We start from the raw sequence: 6,031 nt of genomic DNA, 5'->3' as shown, positions 1-6,031 counted from the left end.
AATGACAACACTGTCCACTCTGACGTCAAGCAAGAAATCGGAAAATCATTCTTGACTGCCCTTTCGCCTTCCTCTCATGTCCAATCAGTGTGTTAAGGTTCTTTGTTTTTTCATTATTTTCCCCATCTTTTTATTTTAAAACTTTCAAACCTACGGAAAGGTTGAAAGAAGAGGAAAATGATCCCCTATTTACTAGATTACTTCATCTAGATTCACAATTGCTAATATTTTGTGTCACATTTGCTTTCTCTCCCCTCCCCTGCTCTCCATATACATATATTTTTTCGTAATATTACTAAGATGTTATTTGCCTTCTCATTCTCTTTCTCTCACAGAAGTACGGTGTGTGTATGTGTCAAAAGTTTCTATGTGAATCTGCTGATTTCAAAGTAAGTTGTAGATATTATGACACTTCAACCCTAAAGGTTTCTGCATGCATCTCCTAAGAATATGGACATTCTCCTATATGATCACAATGCCATTATTACACCTAAGAACCAAAGCCAGTTGATTACATTTTCCCATATGTCTCCAATTTAGCCACTTTTCTTCAGTCTGCAAGTTTCTCTTTTCTTCAATAGTGCAATCACCTCCTAACTGATTTCTCCTTCAGTCCATGCTCCACGCTGCTGCAAAGTGAACTTTCTAAAATGCAAATCTGATTATGTCACTTCCCTACTTCAGGCTTTTTGATGGCTCCTCGTTATCTTCAAAACAAAGAAGAAACTTCACATGGCATACAAAGCCTTCATCATCCAGATCCATCTACAGCAGCACTGCCCAGTAGAAATATTATATGAGCTATATATGTAACTCTAAATTTATAGTAGCTACATTTTAAAAATGAAAAAAAAACTACAGGTGAAACTAATTTTAAAAATATATTTTATTTAACTCAATATATTCAAAATATTATCATAGCAACACAAACCCAGTATAAAAAATTATTAATGAGATGTCTTATATTCTTTTTTTCTAAGTCGTCAAAATCTGGTGTGTATTTAACACATACAGCACATCTTAATTCAGATGCTAAATTTTCAAAGGGTTAAGTGAAATGTATTCCTACCAAAGCACTAAGGTTATATTTACCAAAAAAAAAAAAAAAAGATTATACTGTTCCAGTTTTAAAATTTGAATTAATTAAAATTAAATAAAATTGAAAGTTCTATTCCTCAGTCACACTAGCCACATCTTAAGTGCTCAGTAGCCACATGTGGCTGGTGCAGTTCTAGAGCAGCAGTTCTCAAAGTGTGATACAGGGGCTCCCCAAAACGTTTCCATGGAGTCTCTAAGGTCAAAACTATCTTCAAAATAATATTAAAATGTTATTTGTCTTTTTCACTTGGATTCTCTCACAAGTCCGTGGAGTGTTCTAGATGCTACATGACACGTACTGTGACAACAGACTGAACACAGAAACATATAAGAGAATCAGCAGTCTTCCATTAAGCCAGATATTGAAGAGATTTGTTAAAATGTAAAACAAGGCCACTCTTCTCCCTAATTGCTTTCATTTTGGAAAATATCATTATTTGTCATTAAAATATGTGTTACATTATGTTCTCACATAATGAGATAATTATTGTTTTAAAATGAATTAATAAATAATTTAAAATTTTCTCAGTTTTAATTTCTGGTACAGTAATTATGGATAGACATAACTCTTGAAATCAAAAGCTCTTTGAAGTTCTGGGTAACTTTTTGTTTTTTTTTATAATTTTTTTTAAAATTTATTTATTTTTTTCCCCCAAAGCCCCAGTAGATAGTTGTATGTCATAGCTGCACATCCTTCTAGTTGCTGTATGTGGGACGTGGCCTCAGCATGGCCTGAGAAGCAGTGCGTTGGTGTGCGCCCGGGATCTGAACCCGGGGGCCGCCAGTAGCGGAGTGCACGCACTTAACCGCTAAGCCATGGCGCCGGCCCCTGGCTAACTTTTAATGGTGTAAGAGGGCTTTGAGAACAGCTGGTCTAGGGCCTGCCTAACTCTCCAGCCTCATGGTTAGTGATTCCCCTCCTCTCTTGTATTTTTTGTATGAACTTCTACTTCCAGACAAGATGAAGCTGATGCACTTCTCTCTATTCCTCTAAGTACTTCTAAAAACCCTGGACATTGTATATAAAACAAACATAACAAGACTCTGAAAGGTAAAGAGAAGACGACTAGGGACCTCAAGACTCAAGGAATGACTTGTCACAGGCTGGTATCAGCAGAGTCCTAGTGGGGAGCCTGAACTTCTACTCTGGCCCAGCAATAACGAGACCCCCCCCCCCCCCCCCCCCCGCCACCACCAGATGTCAACAGCTGAATGGGGATCCTGGACTTCTAGCCCCACCTGGTGGTAACAAGGAGACATTCCCACCAGTGCAGTATCCAAGGGGGACAGCTAAAACAGAAGATTTAAATAACATCCAGAGTCTTATAACATAATACCCAAAATGTCCAGGATACAATTTAAAATCATTTGTCATACCAAGAACTAGGAAAATCTCAACTTGAATGAGAAAAGATAATCAGCAGATGCCAACACTGAGATGACAGAGATTTTGGAATTGTCTGACAAGAATTTTAAAATAACTATCATAAAAATGCTTTGGTTAGCAAGTATAACATGCTTGAAATGAAAGAACAATAGAAAGTCTTGGCACAGAAATAAGAGATATTAAGAAGAATCATATTCTTTGCTTGGGCCTTAAAAGAACCACTCAGAACTAGTGGAATGACCACCCTCACTTTGCTCCTGGGCCAACACTTTTTCCTTTCCCTGGAACATGGATCTTTATCCTCTTCTCCTTTTTAAATCCTTCTTGTCCCTCCGGGTCAGCCCAGATGTCACCTCTTCTGGGAAGCCTTCCATGGCTTCCATGCCCCTCCCACTCAAATCTTCCTACATCCTAACACTTACACTCAATGCTAATTGTTCTGTCATTTGTCCCTCCCACGGCCACCAATGTAAAGACTTGACAGAAGGGACTGTGTCTTACCCCAGGTGCCTGGCATAGCACCTGGCTTATAATAAGCACTGAAAAAATATTTACTGAATAAATGAATAAATCAGTGAATAAATGGAAATTCTTCAGTGGCTCTCTCTTTTCTATTGAATAAAATTAAACTCTGTGGTCCGTCATTAAATGCCCTACACAAACTGTGACACACATCTTTTGGGTACTTGGCTTCCCTTCACATATGCTACTTCCCTGCCATATTGGAAAACACATTGTTTATTGAAAGTAACTGATACTTCCCCATCTTTACATATCGTGTACGCTCTTCTATCAGCCTCAAATGTCCTCACCATTTTTGCCATTAAAATTGTATCCATTCTTAGAGCCCCACTCAGATGCCACCCATCCAAGACCCAACGCCTGATCCCCCCAGCTAGAAGGAGTCCTGCCCACCTCTGGATACACAGCATTGCATTTAGTCTTTTCTTGTGTTTTTTTTCTCACTTTCTGCCTTGCATTTGTTTTTGTTTGTTTGTTTTAATGCACTTGTAGTAATGCACTTGTAGTGGGTTCAGATCAACCCATATCTTACTCATCTTTGTCTCTGCCACTGAGCATCTGGCATAGAGTCTTGTTACTCTGTGAGTTTGAGTTTCTTTTTCTAAGATAATAGTATCTACTTCATAGGGTTTCTGTGAATAATAAATAAAATACACTATTTAAATTTTGGTATAGCATCTCATTTTTGATATAGTAAGTACTCAATAAATGTTAGCTACTATTCTTGTTATTATGATCATTATTTGAAGGAATAAACTGATGGAGCAAGACCTGTTAGCTCTACCTTCAAAACATCCTCTGAATTCCGCTTCATCTCACCACTTCCACCATCATCACCCTGCTCCCAGCCATGACCATTCCTCTCAATACTATCCCCATAACCTACCTGGTCTCCCTCCTTCCACTTTCTCGCCTCTCTGCCTCTATTCTCTATACAGCAGCCAGCACAATCCTTCTAAAACATACATCGGATCATATTACTTCCCTGCTCAAAACCCTTTAATGGTTTCCTGACCTGCTCATAATATCCAAACTCCTTACTGAGGCCTAAAAGTCCTGATGGGATCTGGCCTGCCCTCCCTCTCCCCCTCACTCACTCTGATGCAGCCTCACGGCCTTCTTGCCCTCCTTCATCTATAGCTTCTTGCACTTGCCAAGGTTTGCGTCGCAGAGCTCTGCATTTGCTCTTTCCCCTGAGTGGCATGATTGCTCCCTTCCTTCATTCAAGTGAACCTATGCTCTCAACTCTTACCTCCTTGAGAGTAACCGCCCTTTGTAAAATACCAACCATTACTCTCAATCTAGTTTATATTTTTCACAGCTCTGAATACGACCTGGAAATATATGCATATATTTACTTAGATAAATGTATTTGTTTATTATCTTTCTCTTCCACTAGAATTGTAGGCTCCAAGAGGATTTGTTCTCTGCTGTATCCCCAGCCTCTAGAATAGTGTCTGGTACATAATAGGTTTTCCATAAGACTTGTTGAATGACTGAATGGTGGCTGTGAACTCCTTGGATGGGAACTTTAGGAACAGAAGCAGCATCCTGTTGCACAAAATTGTTTACCTGCTACTGGGTTTGTGTGAAGAGGAAGTGTGGGATTGATCTACCTGGAGGGGATGGGATGAGGATGACCTATTCATCCAGGCTTAGAGGTCACTCCTATTAATTCGTTTAGATGAAAATTTGGCAGAAGATACTTCCAGGTATGCTCCCACAATGAACAATGTAATAGGCCAGAGTTAATTCTCCAGGGCTGACTGCGGGCACAGCAGAGGGAGCCAAGCCTCCCTTTCAGTCTCTCCTTTGTCCCAAGGTCCGGGGACCCGCTTGGCTGGCCAGGCCTGGAATAGTACATATTGATGAAATGCTCCAGAGGTGAAGTCCCAAGCCTATCCTGACACTGCCCTCACCAGCTTCAGGACATCCAACTGGAGGAACCCCGAGGCCCCAGCAGAAGAATGGGGGGATATGATAAAGGGGAGAGCTTCGGATTCAGGACACCTGAATTCCAGGTGATTTGGGCAAGCCATATCCCCTTTCTGGGCCTTAGTTTGTCTTTACTATACCATAAAGGAATTGAGTTGAATATATATTTCAAGTCCTCTCCATCAGTGACTCTCTATAGTTATATGAGCTTTGTGTATGAGATCTATTAGACTGGGCTGTTTAAGGATGGGGCAGCAGCAGAGAGAAACTTAACATGGAGGCAATTGAACTGAAGCTGAGCGGTAGGAGCCCAGCATGGCCAGCAGGTGGAGCCATTGCTGCACCAGGATATTCAGGCCAAAGGTGGGCTAGTTTGATTTTCTAGAAAGCAATGAGTCCTCAGGGCAAGCTGTCCAGCCGTCAAAGAGAACTAGCTGCCACCTCATGCCACTCCCCAACACACACACGTACACACACCCACACACACACAGACCCCTTCCTCCCAAGGCCTACACACTCCAACAACTCTGGGACAATTCTGTTACAGGTTGCTGGGCCTGAGGCTGGAGGCATTTCAAAGACCCAGTTGCTTTTTCTCCTCCTCCCATGTTTCCCAGAGTCTGTACCCCACTTCTACTCCCGCTCCCTGCCACGCCTAATAGGCCAGACCCTCATCTGGTCACTCTTATGGCAGGATGTGTGAAGATGGACGCCAACCTGACTTCTCTTTCCCGATTATCACCTTCCCTTTCTCCATTCCCCCCAAATCAGCCATGGCCTTCTAGGGAAAGTTCTAGCTCTCATTCCTTCCCCTCCTCTGAGTCCTCGGGGTGGGGTGCGGAGGAAGCTCTGGTTAGAGCAGTTGGGGAGAAGCAGAGGGAGGGGGTGGGAGTGCTAAAGGGAAGGTCTGGCTTTGGCCAGATAAGCATGGAAGGAGCCTTTGTTTGGCCCCAGCTGCCTCTGCCCCTGTTGACACACTTGGCAGCGTTTCCTGAAGCTACTTGGTAGTGTCGGTGGCACTCCCTCCCCCACTTCCTCTGGCCCGGGGATTGGGGGGGGGGTGCATCTGGGAGCAGCAAGGCGGCGGAG

This window comes from Ceratotherium simum, chromosome 2 (genome assembly GCF_057802395.1).
Source record: "Ceratotherium simum simum isolate JZ-2026a chromosome 2, ASM5780239v1, whole genome shotgun sequence".
Taxonomy (NCBI): domain Eukaryota; kingdom Metazoa; phylum Chordata; class Mammalia; order Perissodactyla; family Rhinocerotidae; genus Ceratotherium; species Ceratotherium simum.
Note: the sequence above shows the minus strand (reverse complement) of the source record.